This window comes from Ursus americanus, chromosome 33, assembly GCF_024610735.1.
Source record: "Ursus americanus isolate L20-20 chromosome 33, mUrsAme1.1.p, whole genome shotgun sequence".
NCBI lineage: Eukaryota > Metazoa > Chordata > Mammalia > Carnivora > Ursidae > Ursus > Ursus americanus.
Window position 1 is genome coordinate 31,611,440 of NC_142159.1, and position 13,555 is coordinate 31,624,994.

Here is a 13,555-nt window from a genome sequence, read left to right on the forward strand (position 1 = left end):
AGGGGTTGATGAATGAGAACACACTTCCAATGTGAAAGAAGATTCCAGGAGGAGTAAGCATTGCTAAGATAGTCCTGCAAAATGTAGTTGAAATAGGGTTGATGCACATCTTCTGTTTAGGTTCTGGGAGCAGCATGAACGTTGGACTTTTGTCAGTAGTTGCAAATGATCACTGACCTCTGGGCCACCTCCAGGACCCCATCCTCCTGCTTTGGTCTGAAATAGACATCATGGAACACCTGGTAGCCAAACCGCCAACCATGCATTAGTTTAAGGTCTGCTCGCAGCAATCCTAACTCTTTCCCAGCTTGTGCGACCCTGTGATTTTGACCTCTTTGAGCCTGCACTCCCTGCTGGCAGTGTGGAGCACACTTTCCGTTTGGGGGTGACTCTGTGTCTCCCAGAGTGCAATCCCTAAGACCTGAACTCAAAGCTGTACTTGTTTTACAGACGGTTCTTCTTGGCTCACATTCCTTGGCCTGGCGGGTAGGATGCAACGCGTCTGACCTCTGCGTCTTCGCCGCCGGTTCCAGTGAGATAGGCACAAGAATGGTCCACCCTGTCATCTCCCCGGTGGTTTTGCATCACAGTGGTAAGTTGTCTTGGTTCTGAACCTCCCGCCAGGGTTGAGGTTCAGGCCTTTATTTGGATGTCCTCTTTTGGTGGTTTCTGTCTTTACATCTGAGGGGAAAAGATACCTTCTTCTTGGCTGTGACATTGGAGACAGGTCCTTAAAAAGAAAATACACAGTTGGTTCTTTGGGGAAAAGACCTTAGTAGGACAGATGTAGAAAGTTCTGCAAGTCCTCGCCCCACACAAAAACTCTGAACCAGAGGTTGCTTCTGTTGGCAGAATCGTGCGTTAGTGCAGGTTTACCGCATAAATCGAGGTACCCCCCCATTTAGTGAGCATGTAGCAGCTGTCAGCACGGTGCTGGGTGTTCTATAGCCAAGGCCCTGGTCCTAGCACAGACAGATCCGGTCTTGCTGATGAAGAAAGTTTCCATACAAGTTGCAGTCTCACCTCCCTAAGTGCTTTCCTTGGAGCCCTGGAGACACTCCCAATCCTCCCCTTCTTTTGTGAGATCACCACTTACCTACCATCTGGGGAAGGACCTTGATCTGCTTGTTTTCTGTCTCTGTGATAAGAAGAAAAGCCATCTTCTCGAAAACGTGTCCAAAAGCTTAATGAGGTAATCATCTCAAACCTTGGAACGTCATCATGAATTCAGTGCCGTTAGATCTTATTGAGGTCCCTGAGGTCATGCGTAAGTGGAAGAGGGGATTTGAGAACTTCGTTTAATCCACAGTTACAGAGGTGCTGAGATCTGTAAAGAAATCACACAGTTGGAAGAGAATATGGCGCTCCTTTATTCTGGTTCTGGCTTAACACCTTTTGCTCCTGGTTTGTCCGTGGTCTTTTAAATCTGAGCTTCTCGGCGATTCCATTTCAGCCACCTCAGGTCTCTGTGTTGAGTACTTTCGGGACCAAGTTCAAACCATCTAACAGGGCGTACGAGGCTCTTTACCATCACTATATGAATTTGGTGCCCTCTCTCCAACCCCCTTATGGTCCAGTCACACTAAGTGTTGCTGTGTCTGTTGTTTGCATTCACACCCTCCCTGTATTCCCACCCTTTGCACTCCAGGCCTTCAAGAATCGGCCATGTCCCTTTCTCTATGAAGCTCCTTAACCTCCCCCTCAGCCCACATCATCTACCCTGTACCTCCATAATGATGTCCTTGTCTTCCTTTGGTTCTCCGTAGGCTTCCAGCCATTTTCCAACAATACTTATTGCACACATACTGTGGGTATGTAAGCAAGAGGCGTTCTAGCAGATTAGTAAGACACTGAGCTCTAGGGCCAGACTCCCTGGGTGCGCATCTTAACCCTGCCCCTTCTCCTTAGGCAAGTCACTTGACCTCTTGGGTCCAGGTTTCCTTGCCTGTAATGCAAGGATTATAATCCTACCTGTCTCAGAGTTGCTGTTAGGATTCAGTGTTGTGGAGTTTCTCCAAAGAAAGCGCTCCATCATAGTCATTGTCTTTATGGTACTTGAATGGAAGCTCCACGAGGAGAGGGAATTTCCGCTTCCCGATCTCTGCCCGGGTCAGTGCCTGGCACTAGTAGATGCTTTAAACATACGGTGAACGAATATATGAATTTGCCAGGCGTTCTTCTAGTCTCAGGGCAAGCGGCCTTGAACAAAATAAACAAGATCCCTTTCTCATGGCTTCTACTGTAAGCTTTAGACAGAAGCACACGCTTTCATGTAATAGCAGGTGCTGTGAGGAATGTACAAGAGGGAAGTGGGATTGAGGCTAGGGATGGAGGAGCAGTATTAAGTGCGGATGGGCCAACCACACAGAGGATCCAGGTGAGGATTTCAGCCAAGGGCCCAGAATTCCCGAGGGAAAAAGAAGCTCTGCTGGTTAATAGAGCCTCCCCATTTTCTCCAAAGGGCTCTTGGAATGTCTGTCTTCCCCACTAGACTAGGAACGTCCGAAAAGAGGGACTCCATCGTGTAATTGTTTATAAATATCCTCGCTGGTGATTAGTTGGACACTTGATAAATACTTGTTGATGAAACCAAGGAATCCATGTAGGAAAGGGCCTTCCCGTTTGGAAATGCAGGCTCTGAGAGACTCTTCTACCTGTCTGTTTTCTTTTCTCCTTGTATATTCTGCCTTCCTGAAGTCTAGGCCAAGGAATACATCTGAGCATTGACTCATCTTCCTTCCAGTGCTATCCCTGAGCTCTAACATTAGGAGGTCACTTTTCCCCCCAGATCCCAACATTTATTAATCCCCTTTTTGGTAAGAATTAGGTTCAGAGCTGCAGAAACTGTTCTGTAAATGGAAAAAAACTTTAGTAAAAGATTTTGGTTTTCAGAAAGTCATTTCATTTGATGAATTCTAAACATTTGCTCTTTGAGAAGCTCCTTTTCGGTTATCAACATAAAAATGAACCTATCATTTAAATATCCATGCTGTATTACTGTCCAGCACTGAGTTATGAACTTGCGGTGTTGTGATTTATAACATAGATGTGATCTTACCCCGTTTCTGCAGCAAAGCTCCTTAAAGCCCTTGGAATTCCTAAGTGTGGAGGGTGATGGGGTATCTTTTGTTTGCTGTGTTAATGAGAGACTTTGGGACTGAGGAGGGGGCTGGTTGCCTGCCAGTGGAACCAACCACTTGATTATTGGGTGGGAACTTTCAGGCCCGCCCTCCACCTCCTGGGAGGGGAGAGGGGCTGGAGAACAATGATTGTCATGAAATCATAAAATCATGCCCATGTGATGAAGCCTCCACAAATACCCTGAAGGACGGGTTCTGAGAGCTTCTGGGTTGGTGAACATTGGAGGTGCTGGGAGAGTGGCGCTCTGGAACGGGGCATGGAAACTCGATCCATACCCCTTTCCCCGTACTTGGCCCTACGCAGATCTTCTCTCTTACTCTTCCTGAGTTGTATCCTTTTATAATAAACCGGTAGGTTTGTAAGTGAAATGTTTGTCTGAATTTTGTGAGCCACTGTAACAAATTAATTGAGCCTAAGGAGGCAGTGGTTGGAACCTTCCATCTGTGGCTAGTCAAGCACAGGTGGCAAACTGGACTTGTGATGGGCATCTGAAGGGTGCTGGGGGTCCAGTGTGGTGGGACTGAGCTGTGCAAGCTGACACTATCTCCAGATAGGTCGTGTCAGAAAAGGACATGTGGGTGGTGTCAAAGACTTGCTTGTCACGTGGAAGAAACACATTGCAACTGGTGTCAGAATTGTAGAACTTTATTGAAAGTCGATACGGGGATTTGAAATTAAATGAAATCATTGATGGTCTGGTTTATCTCCAGGGATGGGGGGAATGAAAGTCCATGCAATACTTGTTAAACTAACACACGTAGGACGTAAGATCGTCAGAGAGCCCAGAGGAGGGGGATCCTTCACCCTGAAACTAAGGGGAAATAGAATTTGTAAAGAGGATTGTCTGAATCCTCTTTATGTTCATTAATACTTGCCTATCCAACCTTCCAACAAAAGCAAGGGGAATGGGTAGGATGCTCTTGTCTCCAAGATAAGAGGTTGGGTTTCCGCGGGATCAGTAGAAGAGCTGAATATATATCCTTTGGATTTTGGGGGGCATACTCGCATCTGACATATGGCTGAGGAGCCTGAAGGCAAGAGCCTGTTTCCTCAGGCAGCAGGAAAGATACACAGATAGAAGGGGGGAGGGGCACAAGACTTTGTTGTGAAGTAACTGAACTTCCGCGGAATGTAAGGTAAAGTTTGCCTTAGAGGTTCCTACGGTCCAAAGACAACCTCCGGGGGAGAGGAAGGCACTACGTGGGAATCACTTAGGTCGAGCTTGACTGGTGATCATCTGATCCTGAGGGACAATCACCAACAAATAGATATAAAAACCGCATACATCCTGTTCTAGGGGAGTAACAGTGAAAAGACCAACGGTATTGTTAAGTTCTCTGAAGACCTTAGGGGAGACAGATTTACATTTTGGTCAGGCCCTGAGATCACAAATCAGAATGAAAAATAGCAGTCAATAAAGAACTTTCTTGTATCCCTACCTCCGGTCCCTCTCCAGGCTTTTACCAGGAATGTGAAAATGGCATTTTGTAGTGAAGGGGAAATAAGCATGGAAAAAGAAAATCAACAATCTCTTCACATATTTAACCACAGCTTGGTTAGGAAAGAAAAAAAAGCATTTTCATACTGTTCATTGTCTGCTGAGTTGAGACTGTTTGCAACTTAAAATGAGAGTTAAAAGTGGTGGCGGCGACTTGCTGGAGGCGGAGCCCACATGCAAGAGGCAGCACCTGCAGGCTGGGGTCGGCCTCCGCAGTAGTGCAGGGAGCAGGGACATGCAGGGAGTGCCCCCCTGCTGGAGGTGGGTCCGAGTCCCACCCCCCCCCACTGGAGACAGCAGGGTCGTCCACGGATGCAGCGCCCCTGCTGCAGGCACCAGCGGCAGTGCCCACTGGGCTGGAGGCCTACAGCGACCACTGAGACAACAATGGAGGCGGCTCCCTTGCAGGAGCTGCAGGAGGCTTTGCTTTTACTGGAGGCGGCTCGTGCATCAGCATCCTTCCTGGGACCGGCGCCCGCCGCAGTGGAGGAGGCGCCCTTCTCGCTGGAGGCAGCAGGGGCGACCACAAGATGCAGCGTGCCTGCCAGAGGTGCCCGCTGCAGCGCCCCTGCTGGAAGCTCCCGGGGCACCGCTGTTTCTGGAGGCAGTGCCCCTGGCACAGGAAGCAGCAGGGGCGACTATGGAAGCCCCGCAGGCTGGGGGCGGAGCCCCGCAGGCTGGGGGCGGAGCCCCGCACGCTGGGGGCGGAGCCCCGCAGGCTGGGGGCGGAGCCCCGCACGCTGGTCGCTTCTCACTTCGGTGCTGCGCGGACTCCAGTGCGGACGTGTTGGCAGCGGTGGAGTCTTCGGCAGCGTTGATCGTGTCATCGGCGGCAGCATTGGAGGTGTCTTGGGCTTCGAGGGAGTCAGCGAGAGCGGCGGCGTCCCTGGAGGCAGCAGAGGCTGCTTTATTGGAGGGGCGTCGACTGAAGAGGTCTCGGTGTTGGAGGCAGCCCCAGCCTCGGCGGCGCTGGCGGCGGCGCCTCCCTTTGACGTCAGTGGTGCGCCGCCTCCGGCATTGAAGGTGGCGTCGCTAGAGGCATCGCTGGAGGCGGCATCCACAGATTCGGCCTCGGCGCTGGAGGTGGCTGCGGCGGCTGTGGAGGCAGCGGCAACGAGGGCGACGGTGAGTTCCCAAGTGGCATGGGCTGCGACGCAAGGGGCGGTGAGGGTGGTGAGGGCAGCGGCGGGGAGTTCCGTGGTCGTGCTGTGGCGCGGGTGTTGATTTCCGTGGCGACGGTGGTTGCGCGTCAGTGAGGTCAGGGGCCCTGGTGGCAGCGGCACCTGCATTGTAGGTGTGCAGTGACGTCAAGGGCCGTGGAGTCGTGGGTTCCCTGGCGGGGAAGAGGATGGCATGGTTGGTTAGGGCTCTGAGTCCCAGGCGGCGGTGAGGGCGAGGATTGTGAGTTGTCATGGGTGGCGAGGGCAGCAGCCGTATGGTCCCAGGCAGAGATGGGAGAGGGCGTGGGCGGTATGTTCAGCGGTGGCCACAGCAGGAAAGGCTGTTGCTTGGGTGGTGGGGAGATGGGTTGGGTTGGAAGGGGCTCTTTCTGGTTCTGTTTCTCCACGGACATGGTCTTGTAGGTTATTCTTCTCTCTTGGGTCCTCTAAGCTATGTATATACAGTTTTGTATTATAATTTATTTTATAGATGTTTTATATATTGTATACTTGAATATGATGCTTTATATGTTAAATTAGTTACATATGGTTAATGCTGCAATGAAGATGCAGGTATAAATATGTTTTCAAATAGGTGTTTTCATTTTGTTCCGTTGAAAGCTAAGAAGAGAAGTTACTGGATTGTAGGATAGTTCTCTTTTTAATTTTTCTTTTGTTGGCGGAGGCTGCATACGGTTTTCCACAGCGTGTGCACCTACTTCTGTACCCACCAACAGTGCACCAGGGATCCCTTTCCTTCACATCTTAGCTAACGTTTGTTATTTCTGTCTTTTTGATACCGAACCTTCTAAGCAGTGTGAGGCGATACCTCAGTGTTGTTTCGATTTGCATTTCCCTGATGATTATTGATGTGGAGCATCTTTTCACGGAACTGTTGACGTCTCTGTGTCTTCTCTGCATAATGTCCGTTTGGAAAATCCTTCCACTTTGTTTTTTGTTGTTGTTGTGATTGAGTTGTAGGAATTCATTCTATATATTGGAAAGTCACCTTTTATGAGATTTATGAGTAGCAAGTCTTTTCTCCCAGGCGGTAGGTTGCCTCTTTATTTAGTTGGTGATTTTCATGGTTGGGCAGGAGCTTTTTAGTTTCTTGTAGCTTCGCTTATTTACTTTTGCTTTTACTGCCTTGGCTTTTGGAACATGATCCAAAAAAAAAATTCACGCCTGAGTAGTACGTAGGGCAGCTTTGTCCCTATGTTTCCTGCTAAGAGTTGTAAGGTTTCAGGTCTTGAATTCATTTTGAGTTAATGTTTGTGTCGAGTGTAAGATAGTGGTACGGATTCATTCTTTTGCATGGGTCTGTTCGGTTTTTCCAGCACCGCTCAGTAAAGGGACTGTCCTTTCCCCCTTGCATATTCTTGGCTCCTTGGTCATAAAGTACCGGACCGTAGAAGTGTGGGTTTCCTTCTGGGCTCTGTCTTCTGTTCTGTTGATCTGTGTGTCTGCTTTGATGCCAATATGCCAGCAATCAGTAGAGCTTTGTAATAGAGTTTGAAACGAGGGAGCACAGATTTTTATGCATTTTGTACCCTGCCACTTTACTGAATTTGTTCAATAGTTGTTTTTGTGGTTGTGTTTAGGGTTTTCTACATATAATATCATGTCATCTGAAAAGAGTGACCTTCACTTCTTGGTTTCCAGTTTGGATGCCTTTTATTGATTTAGTTTTCTTGTGTAATTGCTCTGGCTAGGATTTCCAGTATTGCAGTGGACGCTTGGCCAACGTGGGTCTGAACTGGGCAGTCTGCTTATTACGTGGGTTTTTTCAGTAAAGAGACGTTGCTGTAAATGTATTGTCCGTAAGGTTTTTCTTTGTTATTTCTTTTCAGATTTTTATTGAAGTGTTAGTTAAGGTGGCCTTATAGGTGGCCTGCTGCCACCTTTCCCGTGAGCGGAGAGTGGGAGGGGTGCACTGCAGCGCAGGGTGGCTGTTACGTTGGGGTCAGGGAAGGAGGAGGAGAACGTTCCAGCGACCCTCTGGTGACACCCACGGCCTGCCCCGCAGCCCCTCGGTGTGGTTCCAAGAGAGGGAGGTGGTCCTGGGCCAGCTGACCCCTGTTTCCTTCCACCTGTAGGTGTGAAGAAATAGCGGCACTATGAGCTCATCCGGATGGCGTACGACATCACTGGTGAGAGCCCGGCTAGTGTGCCCATGGAGGTGCTTGTCGTCGAGGCTGCTAAGCTCCAGGCGCCACTACTCCTCACCCTACTTACTACAACTTGTGGAAGCAGCAGGCCGTGGGCGGGCAAGCCCGGTACAGGTACAAGGTAGTGGCACATAGGGAGGCAAGGCCACACCTGCACAATGTGGTCACCGCGCAGAGCGCCATGTTCATGCCCGCTGCCTGGCAATGAGACTCGGCTCACCAGCCAGGTGAACTGCCCCAGGCTGGAAAAGCAGCATGGGTGAGAGTCCCAGCCTCGGAGTCCTGAATGCAGTTCCTTACTCCTTGAGGACAGCACTGGGGTCAGGGAAGGGGCAGGAGAGGAACACAACACACTGGGGGATTCCTGCACCCTGAGTCCTACAGCGCCCAGCCTCAGAAGGCCCAGAGTGAACATCAGTGGGCACAGGAACGGTGGGGCCCTACGTCTCTACCAGTTAGGATTCCACTGAAGGAACCTGGGGCTCTGGGTCCTCTTCTCCTTCACTGGTACCCCATCCACAGGATAATGGGGACCCGAGCCCCTCTTGGGGGCTTGAGCCTCTGGCGCAACCCTTGCAAAAGCGCCTCTGAGCAGAGCTGCGTCCCCTGGCCAAGATTATGCAGAGGGGTCGTTCACGCATTGGCTGCCTTTCCCTGCACACCTGCGCCCTCACCGCCTCTGCGGCATCATCTCTCCTCAAGGCCACACGCTACATGGCAGCTTGCCAGGCCACAAGTGCCCAGCCTAGGCCCCGGGGGTGGTGTGGCTGCTGCCTCCTGGCAGCGTGAGTCTCCAGCTGCAGACGGGCAAGCTGGAAGCATCTCTGCTTGCCTTCTGAGAGATCGCCTGTTTTTTGTCAGTTTCCCAAACTGTTCCTGCGAACGGGGCAAGCTCCGGTGGTTCTGTGCATGAGTTCCATTGGCATAGGTTAGCCTGAGACCCTAAACCTCCATGCGGCGGAGAACCCTGCTTCTTGCACCTGAGGGCAGGGGGGTGACCCTCCTCGCTCTAGGGACTGAGCTCTGAGGGATGGCAGTGTGGCATCCCAAAAGGGTCCAGCTTGTGGGGCTGCAGAGGCTTCAGGAGCCCAGCCCGGGTTAGAGCCCTCAGGCCGGGGAGTAGCACCCACACTGCTGCCTGGGCTCAGCAGAAAGATGGTGGCACAGGGCTTATGGATAAGACAAACGGTGGGTCGTTCCAGAAAAGATTCTCCAACCAAGGCAGTCGCTTATTTGCTGTCAGCTATGGATGGAAGCCCAATGTGTGCTTTTTGTAAATTGAGGTATTTTGGGGGGGAAAAAAAAAAAAAGGAAAAAACTCATTGAAAATCATAAACTGATTCTAAATGGCCACAGCCTGTTGGGGGCCCAGCTCTGGAGGTCAGCATTGCTACGTGCACCCTGCCAGAGTATTTGGTGTTGACTCATGCCCATGAGCACTCAGAGCCAGAGCCTTCCTGCCCACTCACCTTCCAGCTTGTTGGCCCTCCCGCTCACAGCCGCAGCTCTGACCCCGACCAGCAGGCCGGGGCGTCCCCTGTCAGCCCCGCCAGTGCACCTTACGGGACGTCTGCCTGTAGGAGAGAGAAGCCAGAGGGCCTGAGCTGACCCTTGACCCCTTGGCCTCCACCTCCTGAGCATCTGAGGTGATTCTGCCCAGGCTCTGTTCACCCTGGTTCTTACCTCAGGCACCAAGCCCCACAGCACCATGAAAAGGCAAAGCGAGAAGAGGTTTGGAGGTTGGTGACAAGGCCTCAGCGTGTTAACCCAGAAAACCGTAATTTGATGCAGTGGTTGCCAGCTTCTGTGATGTTCGTAGTGGGTTTTAAGGGTTTGGTTCTGTGTCGAGGTGGAACTGTTCTCAGTCACTGTGTTTGGGTTGTGTGGAAGGGTTTGCAATCCTACTAATGGTAGAGACCATTTCCTAAAATGTTCGGTTGGCCAGATGCCTCTTGTTAAATGGTCTGGTCATGTCTGTGGCTTCTCTTGTACAAGTAGTTCAGGATTTGCCAAAGTGTCTTTCCGTGTAATGGCTTAAGTCAGTCAACAGAGAGCATGGGCCAAAATTCCAGGCTGTTAATTTTGGGCTCTGCGGTCTTAAAATGTCCTGCTTCTCCTCAGATGAGACCATACTCTACAGTCATTGAGCAAAGCACTACGTTATGGAGTTGAATGGGAGCCAGGTAAAAAATGCATATTTTTGAGACATCCAGCGGACGTCATAATCACCCTGATGACTTGGGGGGCCCATTGGGGTCCCTAAGGAGAGCCCAAGAACAAAATCACATTCCGCTGGGCGAAGCCCAGAGCCTACAGCTGGGAGTCCTGTGCTCCCTCTGTCTTAGGGAACATTTTTTCCAAGAACGTTCAGGGCCAAAAGATTAGGGACTGGCTGCTCCAGAGATGAGGTGTGACAGAAGCCAGACAGAGACCCAAACAAGCCCCTCAGAAGGCCTCCATGGACATGTCTGCTAGAGAGGTTCATCATCCACCTCAGTAGGGCCACGCGGCTCCCGCGTGGGCCTGGACACAAGGCCCTTCTGGCCCAGTGCCACCTGTAGCACGGATGTCCCCAGTCCCCCCGAGACAGGAAATGAAATCTGCCGTGTCCACACGCTGGAACCTACACAGCTGTTTGAACGTGTGAGCTGAAGTAACATCAGTAGGCACAGAGCAAGCCTCAAGTTATGCCCTTAGGAGGAAAAAGAAGGGTGCCCTGTCCAGTGTGTGCACACATGTGTGTAAATGCACGCATACACACACACACACTCAGGATGTGTAAAGACCACCTCTGGAACGATGGACAAGAACTCGGTAACATTGGTTACCTCCAGCCTTGGCACGGTCTGAATTTGTCACCACGCACACAGTGTATCTTCTCAAACAGAAGAGGAAAATGATGCCAGGGCATCCAGGCTGACTGCCCCCCTCCCCAGTGCCTATCCTCTCCGGGCATCCTGGGCGCTGGTCACCGACGTGAATTGAAGCGGGTGGGCTGTGACCTAGCCGTGTCGTCTTGGGAGGATTGCTGCTGCTCTCCAATTTGTTAATTTTTTATAATACCACACTAAGCTGTTTTGAGGTGTAAGTGAGAAGTGGGTGGGGAAGCCGTCTGCAGACTCCTGTTGTCCCCAGCACAATCAGCTCAGGACACCTCAAGCCAGAACTGGTCCCTCCAGTGGGGGCCTGTCCACCCAGACGTCCACAGAAAAACCAGAGGTGGAGGGCCCCGGCACCTGCTTAGACAAAGAAGTCCAGACTGCCGCACACCAACCACGCCAAGACTTCACTGCCAACCGCTTCCTGCTCGTAGGCTTTTAGGTAAATGTACCACCGTCCAAATCAAAATCCACTACGCTGGTTCAGAGCCCTCACCCTGAAAGAGAACTGTGGTCAACATTTTGTTCTGGAACAACCTAGGCCCTTTTAGCTAAGAAATTGTACCTTGGGTCAGTCCCATCATCTGTTTAGAGTTCCGTAGTGCTGGAAAGCGTCCTACATTTTTTGTCTTTGTTTTTGTTTTAAATTAGTAATGAGGTTTTGGAAATATTTGCGTATCTAACCTGTGACATGAAAACACAGGGACCGAAGCCCGTTCTCCCCCTGCCCTGTTCGTCTTCTCCCTCCCAACCCCCCATCATGTGTACTTGTCCTGGCCTCCTGAGTAGTCTCTGCTGATGACTGTCTCTCATGATGCCCAGAACAAGCACCACTAAATGTGGTTTGTGAATTTGCTGTTGCCTTTGAGTGACTCTGAATCTAAGTGGATAAGATCTTACAAAATATGGGGTTGATGGGGACAGAGAATGATAAAAATGGCTCTTCTGAGAAAACATTTTGAAATCCGGAGCACAGCACATTGTCCGATTTGGTTTACGCTACGATCACAATCTGAGAATTTAAGGGGCAGAGGTTTCCAGGAACATCCCAGGCAGGTCACTGGGTCTTGCAGTGAGCGAGCAGGCCTGGGAACACCTGCAAGGTGGGGCCGGTGAGGTCTCTGATGGAGATCAGGGCTTGGCAAACCACAGCCCAGTCCACAGGAGGAGCCTGTATTGCATGGTGCACTGGGTGTTAGAGGCAAGTAATGAATCCTGGAACATTACATCAAAAGCTAGGGGTGTACTGTATGGTGACTAACATAATATAATAAAAAATATCATTATTTAAAAAAAAAAGAAGGCATGTTGATGGGTCTTGCCTTTCATCTAATCTGATAGGCTCCTGTCTTTGGATTGGGCCATTGCGCCTTTTTACATTCAGAGTAACTACTGAGAGCTGTGAATTTACTGCCATTGTATTGCTTGTAAAGTCCCTGTTTCTGTATATTGGCTCCGTTCCTTTCTGATCTTTGTCCTTCTGGACTCTCTCTTTGCTTCATTGTTCCCCTTTAATATGTTATTTTAATAATACAATGCCAATCTAAAGAATTCTGGTAGAACAGTTCGGGATTGGTTACTGCTTAGTTTTCAGTGGAGGCAAAGGTTTGTAAAAGTTAAAATTCTGCTAAGTGTACATTGAGATTGCTGGAAATGATAGGTGAAGCAACTGTGTATGCAAGAAAGGTTAAGCTGTATTTTTATAAGGGCACTATAAGGAATGAGAATACATTTTTGTTCAGGAAAGAAAAAAGGCAATTTTGTTATTTTGTACTAAATAAAGACTGTTTATTCAGAGAGAAAAGTCTCAGGACAAAATCTGAATGAAAAAGAAAGGTGTAGGAAGTTTGTGAAGCGCAACTTCGGAAAAAACTTTTATTTATGGTCAGGACTAAGATCGAAATGAATGGATTTTATAGGTACGATGGTATAAGTCTGAAATTCTGCTTTTTTTCTCTCTGTTAAAAGGACAAAATTTTCCTGGATTGTTGGTCTGCTCTTGATGTGAAAGAGTTGTATCCCGGAGTCCATAGTCTCTCATGGTTCATCTCCCCCTCTGGTGCCCCCCCCTTCATTTTTCCCTTCCTTCTCCTAAGGATCTCCCTGCTATTCCTTGTGTTCCACAAATAAGTGAAAGACCATGGACCCAGGGAAGCAAAGGAGGGTTGTAGAGGGGAGGGCGGTGGGGAAATGGGTTAGACCGGTGAAGGGTGTTAAGAAGGGCAGGTATTGCATGGAGCACTGATTGTTATATGCAAACAATGAATCATGGGACAGTACATCAAAAGTGAATGATGTACGGTATGGTGACTACCATATCTAAAAAAAAAAAAAAAAGATGAAAGATTAAAAAGAGGGAGTTGTAAACAAAGATGTTATTACTATTATTATTATGTGTTTTCTTTACCTTTGCAGAAAAGCAAAGTTTCTATGTTTTGTCTTTATCAGGTTTTTGATGACTTAAGAGGACTGAAATGTCTCAGTTTGAAAGAAGCTAAGTTTTGCTAAAGACTGCACAATCTTCCCTAAAATGTCTTTTGGCCTCCTTGGTTCAGTTTAAGTAGTGAGTTTTGTCATGACCCATATATCTATTTAGGCCTATGCTTTAAACCATTCTGAATTTTTAAACAAATTGCCTGGGATTTAAATTGTAAGTGGAGACTTTGCTTTTCTGTTCTTTTCATTTTACTACTTAGGCTTCTTTGGTAT

The 13,555-nt window shown here is 49.3% G+C and overlaps 1 long non-coding RNA gene across 1 annotated transcript; it reads left to right on the top strand.

The window, feature by feature from the left end:
• Positions 1–5,419: 5,419 nt before the first annotated feature.
• Positions 5,420–13,190, top strand: LOC148107265 (uncharacterized). Its single transcript, XR_015722788.1, has 2 exons — positions 5,420–5,764; positions 7,896–13,190. It is a non-coding gene; the product is annotated as an uncharacterized LOC148107265 (long non-coding RNA).
• Positions 13,191–13,555: the final 365 nt, after the last annotated feature.